General features: G+C 44.2%; 1 long non-coding RNA gene across 1 annotated transcript; it reads left to right on the forward strand.

Annotated features, from left to right (window-relative positions):
* The first annotated feature begins 3,130 nt into the window (after positions 1-3,130).
* On the forward strand, positions 3,131-4,792 carry LOC148050807 (uncharacterized). The gene is made up of 3 exons (XR_015700267.1): positions 3,131-3,254; positions 3,741-3,801; positions 4,640-4,792. It is a non-coding gene; the product is annotated as an uncharacterized LOC148050807 (long non-coding RNA).
* The last annotated feature ends 5,918 nt before the right edge of the window (positions 4,793-10,710 follow it).

Here is a 10,710-nt window from a genome sequence, read left to right on the forward strand (position 1 = left end):
GCAAATAGCTGGAGCTTGTAAGGAGAAGGAGCTGAAATCAACTGGAGCTTCAGGGCAGAGCTGGGGCTTCAATTAGCCAGAACTGTAGCAAGCAGGAGCTGGAATGAGATCGGGTGTCCGCTGTCTGGAGCATGCATTAGCCAGAGGCAAAATTACTTGCAGCTGTAATGAGCAGGAGCTGTAATTAGCTGGAGTCTATTTGCTGGAGCATCCGTGGGCCAGACTGTGCTCCCAGCACGGCTAAAAAGCGGCCAGGGCAGGCAGGGACGTCCCCAGCAAGCAGTGCTGAGCAGCAGGGACACAAGTCATCCTCTTGCCAGCGGAGAGCCCGACCTCTTCTCTCGGGGATTAAATCCATGCCACGCGCCTGTCTCTGTGTGGAGGGTCTCTCCGAGTCCCATTCCCAATGGCAGAAGTGAGGTGGGGGTCCCGCGGCTGTCCTGGGACAGCCCTGCTGCTAGGGGCTGTGGGTGAGACGCAGCAGGAGGCGGCAGTAGCTCCCTGGTACGTAGCAAAGCGGAGAGAAAACGGCCGGTCAGAGCTCCCGAACTGCACGGCCTCTCTGGCAGAATCCTCCCCCATATTTCCACCATTGGCTGGGTGTGACAAACAGGTTCATTTTTTGCCTCCTCTTTTCTCAGTGTCACCTTCCACGTCACATGGAAGAAAATCCCGCATGGTCGGTTCCACTTGCTGCTCAGGTCATCACATGTATGGGGCTGGAGGAGCGAGGACAAACATTTGTGAGTTCACGGACACTGCAGATACTCCACATCAAACCCAGAGAAAAGGCAAATTTGCTGCCAGTGCAGAAAAGCTGATGAAAAATTGCAGTTAACAGAGCATGCCTTGTTCCTCAATTGGTCCCTTGGTAGTTACGAATGTTTTCCTTTCAGGTAAAAGAATGAACTTTCATCTACAATAAATTAAAAGCTGCCTGTTACCTTCTTTAGGGTCATGTGTTTCTCTTCTGTTTGTTCATACTAATTTTGGAAAGTTGGAAATAGCCTTTTATTTTTATATGCATAGCTAATTTTTTAGTAATATGTGGTGTCACTAGAGGTAATTTTTGAGGACCTAGATGCCAGTAGAAATGTAATGAATGAAACATAATTGAAACTGATGTTTAAACTTGATTTTTATTCATTTTTTTTCATTAGAGAGCTGACGGCATGTTGTCCTGCGGCTCAATCCACATTCTGTTCCATAGAGCCTTCGGTCTAGGACTTTTACGTAAAAAAGTTTGTCCTTCCAAAACAGGACTAGTCATTGGTAGGATTGAGGTATAGACTTGGAGAGTCTCTTAAGTACAGGATCAGAATTAAAGCCCAATTTCACTCAATGTTGCTGCTGTTTGTCTTCACTCTCATTAATTTCCCCACAGCTCCATCATGGTTGGGAGCTCTGAATCATAATTTTTTTTAAGTCTCTAACACATTTTTTTCCCCAAGGAGAGGCTACATTTAAAAGCTAATTAGTTTCCCCACAAATGCAAAAGTCAATAAAATTGAGTTATGATTATTAAAATCACAAAAATGACACCAGTTTTACAGGTCTGGACTATTTCTGAACATGTATTCATCACAGGCCAATGTCATCAGGATACAGATCATCTGCACTTCATGCTCTGACAAGACAATATGTCGAGACAGGGATGAGCTCTGAACGAAAAAAAAGATAAAACGTCATGGGTTTGTTTTGTCGTTGTTTGGTTTTTTGTGTGTGTGGGGTGTTTTTTTAAAGAGTGCAGTGTTGACTGGTGGCAGCCTGCAGAGCTCTTTTGCTGCCTGATGTCTCCTTTTCTTCTCTTTCACTCCTCTTTCATGGCTGTAATTGTCATTTGGATAAATTTAGAAGAGCAGTTATGTTACTTGCCTGTGTTAATGTGTTGGTAATACCAGGAAGGCAAATGCTTGAACCAGTAGTGAATAACTTGGCTACAAGTAGAAGTTCTGGAGGAAGAACAACAACAGGAAGCAAATAGCAAGTTACCAAAAAATTTGTGTGTCAAACACATCAAAGTTTTATTGCCAAATGTTGTTTGGCAATATGTTCCAAATGGCTATTTTTGGTAAGCATAACTTCCCAGGAAATTCAGGATTGTGTGTGGAAAAACACATCCCTCTGTCTATCTGTCCTATTGTGTAAATAGCGTCAGTCAATAGCATGTCCAGTGGCAGGGCTGTTGTTCCCTACTCTCAATATTGCTATAGTAATGTTGTGATATTTAGACCTAACAGATGGTTTTAGGAATGGAAGGAGAATGCCTGTTTTCTGTAAGGGCTATGAATGCTGACCTTTTCTCTGTCTGCTGCTTTCCTGTGCATGAGATGAAGCTGTTTTGTTTCTCTCCCTTGTTCCTGGTCTAAACATTTCTGAAGCTGTTGCTGCCGTGGGTTTGCAATTTGCGTTAGTGCATTTTTGTAGAGTTCTAGTTACGGATCATTTCTACTGTGGCGAAGTGTCAAGATACAGTTTTCAGTTTAAAGCTTCAGAAACGGCAGTCACTGAAATCAGGGTAGGTGAAACTGCTCTCGCGCGTGCAGCTGTGCTCGCAGGGATGCTCAGCGGCTCCTCATCAAAGCAGCAAGGTGTGCGTGGACAGCCATAGGGTTGTGCTCTGGGTCTGACAGCGTTATGTATTTTTGCTGTTGGAAGGTGGAATAGAGCATGTGCCTGTTAAATCTAAGGACAGTCAGAAGCTGGGAGGGACCCTAAGCAGGTTTGGTGGCACAACTGCAGGTTTAAAAGGTGTTGACTGTTTGGAGAAACGGCCTGGAACAAATCATTCCTTTTTTTCAGCAAGGCAGTTCACAAGGACAGATATGTTGCTGTACTCTTTAACGAAATTATTCAACTTGGGACATATAGGGTGAGGAAATCTTGGCTATACACAGGCTTGAGAAAATGTATGTAGACTTCTTGTCTGTCAGCTGTGTATATCTAGGAAAGGGAGTTCTAGTGAAACTAAAGCTGCCAATGAGTCAAAAAAAGGCGCGGTTCTCTAAAAAATGCAAAAGCTCTACTGGCCTGTATCAACAACTGTACCAAAGATGATGCAAAATACTTTTTCCTCCACTCAGTTGTTTTCACAAAAAAAGGGAAGCTTTAGCTTCCTAGCCAGCTTTATGTTAAAGGCTTTTTTCCTCTCTCAGCAGAATGTCAACTGCCACCATTTCACCGTGGTCGCCCTTTCTTCTGCCATGAAAGTACCAGACAGATGGGAAGGATCTATAGTGGTCTGTAAGTACGAGGTACGTCTATGATGTGCTTCTGCATTTTTCCTAAGTTACTTGTAGTATGGACTTTAAAGTTAACATTAAGAATGTGCCAGCTCTCCTTCTATAGTTTTTCTATGAAATATTTTAACACAAATACTAAAAATAAAATAAGGCTTGTTCTGGAACATGTTACGCCTATGTAAAGCTTACTTCCCTCCGTTTATTTTCTCTTTCTGAAAGCACAATCTTCTGTTTCTGTGCGCTTACTAATAATGATACTATGAAAATCATTTTGTACTAAAAGTGGAAAGAAACTTCGTAAGAGATCAGATGTTCAGAAGAAACAGACTTTGTTTTCACAATAAAAGCTTTATGCTTTTTCAGTCAATAAGTTTTTAAAATATAGTAGTACTTGAAAACCTTACTGAGATGCTAGCATCTGTATTAAAAGCAATCAAGGTCAAAGAAGAGACGTGGACAAAACAGGACAAACCAATGTCGCTTCTGTGTGTTTTCCAGGCTTTCCCAAGAAGCATTAGCAGCTTTGCAACTAGTGACAGTGAGTCGTGATGTGTTTTTGGTGAGTTAGTGCTTCAATAATGTCCTTTTCCCTTAACCTACAGTGTGTGATTGTTTACTTCAGTTGGAAAGACATTTTCCAGACTGGAAGTCTTCCTCATTCAAAGAAGTTGCATTTTATGAACTTCCCATCAGAGCGGATCTTCAGAGATGTACTTGGCAGTAGAAGTCAGCAGCAGCAAGACTTTTCACTCCTTTTTAAAAAAAAAAAAAAAAAGAGAAACAGTCAATTTCCTTCCAAAGACCCAAGCAGAGCACATCTTCCAAAAGCTGATGACATCGCTGGTCTTTGGTTCTCAGTTGTAACAGTCCAGATATAAAACCGTGTTCCTCTGCATGCTTCAGTACAGCCAAAAGCATTAGCAAATCTGCCAGTCCTTTTTGGTAGCCTTATGTATTGCAGCATTGGGGATTTGGTTTTGTTTTTTTTCTCCAAAAAGTTCTGTGAGCAGGGCTGAATGGCGAGCGGCCTCCCAGACCTCAGGGAGCTGCCCAGCGGGACGCCTCCGCGCCCGGCGGCGGGCGGCCCCAGCCTCACAGCGTTGTCTCCCTGCAGCAGTGCTGTAAGGAAGGGATGAGACATTTTCCAAGACGAGCAAATGTTTACTTTTATGCTAAGAATGTGTTTAAAATCATATAAATTTGTCTTAACACTGATTTTAAGTGTTCCAATCGCTCTAGCTTTCAAAGAATGTGTTGTATTTCGAGCTGACCTGTTTACCTAGAATCCTCCTTTAGCTCAACTACATCCTATCCCTTATTCTGACTGAATTCCTCTACTTTCTTCTGTGCTACTTTTTTAATGTGCTGAAATATAATTCAGGATTTTTGTTTTTCAGATGTCTTGTTGTAAGCGTCTCGTGATGCTCACTAGATACCCCCAGCCCAGGTTTGCCTGCCGGTTGTTAAGCATTATGACGGTAAGGGGCCAGCCCTATGTCTGGAGGCTCCTGGCTCTGTCTCCAGTGGGTGCCCTGCAGGTGTGGCAGTGAGGGCTGTCTGGTGGGCAGGGTCCGGGGCTCTCGGGGACCGGGGAGATTTGTTGCCCTGGGGAGCCCATCCCAGCATGGGAATGGAGGGGGAACATCATGGAGCAGAGCATGAGCGAGAGATGTGGCACCATCCCCTGGCACACTCCCCCTCCGTGGGGCAGCTGCCAGCCTGTGGGACAGGGGCTGGGGGGGGCTGCAACCTTTTGGGGGGCTGCCCCTCCTTTATTTTTCTAGCAGATCCCCCCTTTTTGGTGGGGGGCATGTACATATGGCATTATTAAAGTAATGAGCTTTCCATCAGGGCCGTTTCCCTTGTTTTGTGCCTTTTTTGGGATGAATAAAAAGCGGGCGTGTCTGGGGGCATGATGACATCATTTGGGGCACCCCAACATCACCGGGGGGAGAGATGATGCAGCAGAGGAGCCAATGAGTGGGGGATATGGGGGTATGGGGGGGTGCCCCTAAAAAAAGGGGGTCACAGCCCCAAAATGCCTTTCTACCCACACATACCCCCTGTCCGTCTGTCTCTCCCCAAATGCTTTCCACCAAAACGTACACCATGCGAGATTCTCCCTGCCCGTGGTTCCCCCCACTGCCCCATAGGAGGGTGAGGAAGAATGAGGAACACGCGTAACATCTGTGCAAGCAGTGAAGTGAATTATTGCCATTTCCTGTAGGACACAAATACTAAAATTAACCTAAGACTTATCGTGTTTATGTTGCAGAATCTTCTTCCTAGTAAGGGTACTCTTTTTGGTGGACTTTATTAGATGGCTATGCGTGGACAGTGTGTGCAAACATACATCTTACTTAAAAAGCTGTTTATTTGCTGCTGATTGTGACACATTTCCATCTTTTGGCAGAATCAGGAAGACTTTGCTTTCTGCCCCTGGAATATTCCAGATTCCCTCCAAAGAGGACATTTGGGATCCCCTTAAAAGCTATACTGAAGAGAGGGATTGCATGAAATCTTATATTTAGTCCTCCAGACCCACCTCAGTTGGCATCATGAGTTCATGCTCCCAGGAATGAATCCCCATCTGGAGGGGCAGGGAATCCGTAAGCTTCATCTGTGAGACCCCTAAAGCCTTCCCTGGGAAACTGAGTTTCTCCTAAGATGGAAAGTTTCTCAACCCTGGGGGTTTGGGATCTTGCTGCTACTCATACCCTCTGGAGAGTGACTTCAGCTGGAGGTGTAACTTGCTTTCCTGTTGACATAAGGAGTTACTCATCCAAGTCTAAGGACCTGGAAGGCAGCAGGGCCCCTTGTGGGCCTCAGTAAAGCCTGCCTCCCTGCCTGTCCAGTTCCCCAAACCTTTTCTGCCAGCTCTGCCCCATACCCCCTTGCTGTTTAAACTTCTCCTATGTCTCCTCTATCTGGCACCATACCTGTATTTTTTACTTCCCGTGTTTAATTTTCCCCTGTACCAGCTCCCTCCCCCACCTCTTCTGGCATCCCTCCTTCTTCCCTCTGTCCTGCACTTTGAGGACACTCACTGCCAGGATGTCTCCTGTCCCTGGGTAAATAAACATTTCTCTGTCCCTCTGTGCCCCTGGACACATCTGCAGCCCCTGGGCAGGGTCCTGGGGAGTGGTGAGGAGCTGTGGGGCTGGGGCCATGACCCCTTCTCCCCATGGCATCCAGCTGTGGGGTGGGCTGGGGCAGCCCAGGTGGAACTCATGAGGTGGGGCTGGGGCTGGGCTGATGGTTTAAAAGGCTGCAGGTGGGGATGGGCTGGGGCAGCCGCAGGTGGGGATGGGGAGGTTCCTGCTCTGGACGGAGCTCCTCTGGGAAGCCTTGTGGGAGAGGAGCCTTGAGGTGTCTGCTGCCTGCTCCTGGGTGGGTGAGGGTCAGGCAGCTGGCACTGTGGAGGAGGAAGAGGCAGAGAGAGAAGTCTCAGAGCAGTGAAGGTCTCCTGCTGGCACCAGGAGCTGCGGTGAGTTGTGCATCCTTTCGTGTCTGTCTGAGCCCATTCCTGCTGTACTTCTCCAGATCTCTGCCTGCATCCTTGCCTGTCCCTGCCTCTGTCTCCCTTTCAAGCTGTCCAGCTCCCTGAAGCTTTTTGCTTTTCTGCCAACAGTGCCCAATGGCGTTTCCCCAGCCGGCCCCTGCCTGCTGTCGGCATTTCCCCAGCTGGCCTCTGCCTGCCTTGCAGCTTTTTACTATCCTTCACCTGCTCCTTCTCTCGGTTTTTTTCTCTCTTTCTGAGGCAATCGAACCCAGGCACCCTGCACAGCAAACCCAGCACACCAGCCGTGTCTGCATGGTCGTGCCTTGACCAGAATGAAACAACCTTTAGAGACAGTGACCGCGCTGTCTTAGCTATGTTGATACTAGTATGTTGATATTGCTTAACCATCTGGTTGCTGTATTATTGAGTGTGCTTGGGTACAACAGCCCTTCCTCACAACTTCTTGTTTTGCATTTTATCACCATTTATCAAATGATGTTTGATTATTTCTCCTGGAGTCTGTCTGAAGTGAAGGTCGGAGTGAATTTCTGCTATAGCAGCCTGTTAGCTTGATTGAGAATCAGCAATTCAGGCTGTAAATAAATAAAAGTATATTAGGGAATCAGAATTTTTTTAGCATTACAGTCTTTTGCTGTGACATTGTTATTCTTTGAGGTTATGGCTCATACATGCTATTTCCCAGTCATGAGTGGCACTGGGTGAGATATATTGATCATGAACACATCAGTTACCATTTCAAAGGTATGTCACGAGGAATTGGATGCATATGTGTATTTTTACTAGTCTGACTAATTTTGTCAGACTCATTAGCTGCAGACAGTTTTTCTGTGGTCTTCAGAACCGCTCTTTTCATTTACTATAGACCCCAACGCAGCCAGTGGTTGATGGCATCCTGTTAAGTTTTGCATGGGTCCCTTGAGCCAGCACATAAAGATCAAGTCTTAATCCATGATTGAGGCAACCCCTGGCAATACAAATGATTACGGTTTAGTTCAATGTCAGCAAGGGGTTTAGTCATCTTTTGCTCCTAACCATTGTTAGTGTCTTGCTGGAGCGTTAGGACTGAGTTCCACAGAACACTAGGCACTATGTTTCAGAAGAGTTCACTGAACTTCTGGACCGAACCAGTTTGGGTTCTTCAGAGATCTCCGGTGATTATTCAACCAAGTATAACTCTGTATAATAAACACCTCTTTGCAGAGTGACTGTCCAAGAAGGAATGGATGGTCTTTATGCAGACTAAAATTTAGTTGCCTCAGATAAATACTTAGTGGAAGGTTAGCGTTGCAGTCTTAGATCAATTTAATGTAGTTCTTCCTTGACAAAACCGGGTAGCCAGAAGCGCGATGTTGCTAATTGACAGGTTATTCTCATAAGTTTGCAAATAGCATCTACATTCATTGGTTCCAATTGATGGGAGCTGATATGTATTTACAGTGAAAAAAAGAAGAGCTACAGTAGTGCTAATACAGAAGTGTCTTGGCTGATTAACTGTGTCCAGCGTGTGGAGTGCAGGTGCGTTATAGCCTTCATATCGATGCTGTTCCTATGCTAGACTGTCAGCTACAACCAACAGGTCTATCAACTTTAGTGAAAGCTTCAGAGGTGTCTTGGTTGTCTTATGATAGAAAAGTAACTTAATCCGAAGCTAAACAAAGCAGAGGAGTTGTTTGTAAATCTACTAATCTCTCTACGCATTTGTACTGAACTCAAGAAAGAGGTGATCTCATCATTTATGCTTGTTTTTCCTGCTTCTTCTATCTGGCTTATATTGTGGGAGTGGTCGAGAGAATAAGTAGGGCAAAACATTACCCAGAACACTCTAATCTCTGTATTTGGGCCAGGAAAAAAAGCTGTTAACCTGCTAGCGCTGTTGTGCTTAATGTCAGGGCCTGCGCCATTTCCCAAAACATTCCAAAATATAAGAGCTATTTTGAGGGTTAATGCTGCCTGTAATTACCTTCTTGTGCCTGCAAGGAGGTGCTGCACTGCTCAATGTCCGTCTCGGCCTCTTCCAAGTAATATGTTTTCTACAGCGTTTGGCTGGATGCTCTACGGCCCGATTTTTAGAAACGCTGGGTACCCGCAATGCCATTTAAAGGTAATGGGGGCCCAGGCTTCTCGGCACAATTTAAAATCAGGCCTCTGCACTCAAACAAGAAACTTTAGTTTAGCAGTCACAAGACTGCTTAAATCGTCAGTCTGAATTCTAGATACCTTCTGGAACTGATTACTTTTTTTTTTTTTTAACAAAGTATATTGCCAATACTTTCTTGATTCCTGGGAAGCTGAGCTATATCCCATTAATTTTGTGATCATTACTACTGTTTTAGTTAATATACAGCTAGTAGAACAGCTGGCAGATATGAATGAAGAGAATTCAGCTATAATAAATTTACTTCTCTGTGAAGCTTTATGGCATTAATTTTTTTCTATTGGATTGAATGGCAAGGAATTAACTTCTGCTGACATGCTTAAGGGTTAGAATAAGAAATAAAACAATGTCCCTTTATTGTTTAAATTTCTTTACATGTGTCTGGTGGATTTTTCAAGGTACTGATCTATAGTGTTTTGGGCATGTAGGTCAAAGTCTTTCTTTAAACATGCTGTAGCTCCCCCTGTTCTGTTGATGAGCTTTATGTTCCCCCCTTGAAATCAATCATCCTCCACTCTTGTCTACCCCAACTGTTTGAGTTTTTTATAGTAATCCAAGTTTCAGTTAAAGATATGTCCTCCCTGGACAAAAGGTGCATCCTTGTTCATTCCCTGCCTTAAGCAGTTTTGTTTGTTCGCTCCTTTGGTTTTTGCGCACACAATTATTTTTTTGTTTCAAGCCGAGGGATCTGTTCGAGCTCCTGTAACAAGTCCATCCAGTGGAAGATGGAGACTCATCCGCTGAATTTGTACAGTGACTTCTCATAAAAGATATTTTGGGTTCACGCTCTTCGGTTTTAAAACAAAGACACTGCTTTGGCATGACTCTGCCTTCTGTGGGCAATTCTCGTTCTCTGTGACTCACTTGGAACTGAAACAGCAAGATAATCGTTTGCTGTGCGAAACCAGTACTTTAATGCCTGATCTTCAACTCGCAGATCAGCACTATCAGTATTCATGGCAGAAGAGAAAAGAATTGCTCTCAGGTTTATAATCCCTGTTACTCCATACTGATCGGAGTTACGCCTTTGCAGCTTATGTTTGGGTTTTCACTGAGCACCAGATTGAAGCCAGTTCAGGAACAGCAGTAATACTGGTATTCGTTTTAGCAAGATGCCTTACCCAAATAGGAAAACCTTCACTCTTTCCTTCTCAAAGCAGCTTTCCTATTATTTTAGAATGCAGTAGAAACGTGTTATTAATTACATTTTACCAAATTAATTTCACTTAAAGCTTAATTAAAACTGTGTGGAAGCTGAATTATACTGGTGTAATCTTGTAAACACAGCAGAATTAGGAGTTGTGTGTGAGTAGCTGGTCACAGAATTGAAAGTATCTGTCCCTGTTGGTTTTTTCAAAAAATATTTGATGAATTTGTATGTTGGGTTTGGTACAGCTCTGTCTATATGACAACGGCCATGTAGTGTTGTAATTTCTAATTCTGTAGCCACTTAGGCCCTTTTTATTGTCAGAGCTGATATTCCTAAATTGGGAGCAGTTATCTTGCTGGCTGAGAGACCTGAGAAAACAAGGAAAGAAATGGGTTCTTATGTCTTATCAAATGCCAGTGTTGATTGTTAATTCTCCCCGTTTTCTGTCGTCAGGTGCTTGCACATCTCTCTCCCGTGGCTAGTTACACTGTGTGAACGTAGCATTAGATGATGATTGGAATTGCAGAGTGTGATTAAAAGGTCATGTTTGATTTATAGCAAAAATCCAATAGGCCATCCAGAGTAAAGGTGAAGGAATTCTTCATGCGTCAGTTAAAATATATATATTTTTGTCTCATTG

Source organism: Nipponia nippon, unplaced genomic scaffold, assembly GCF_047370975.1.
Source record: "Nipponia nippon isolate SJK-2023a ecotype South Korea unplaced genomic scaffold, ASM4737097v1 scaffold_7, whole genome shotgun sequence".
Classification (NCBI taxonomy): Eukaryota; Metazoa; Chordata; class Aves; order Pelecaniformes; family Threskiornithidae; genus Nipponia; species Nipponia nippon.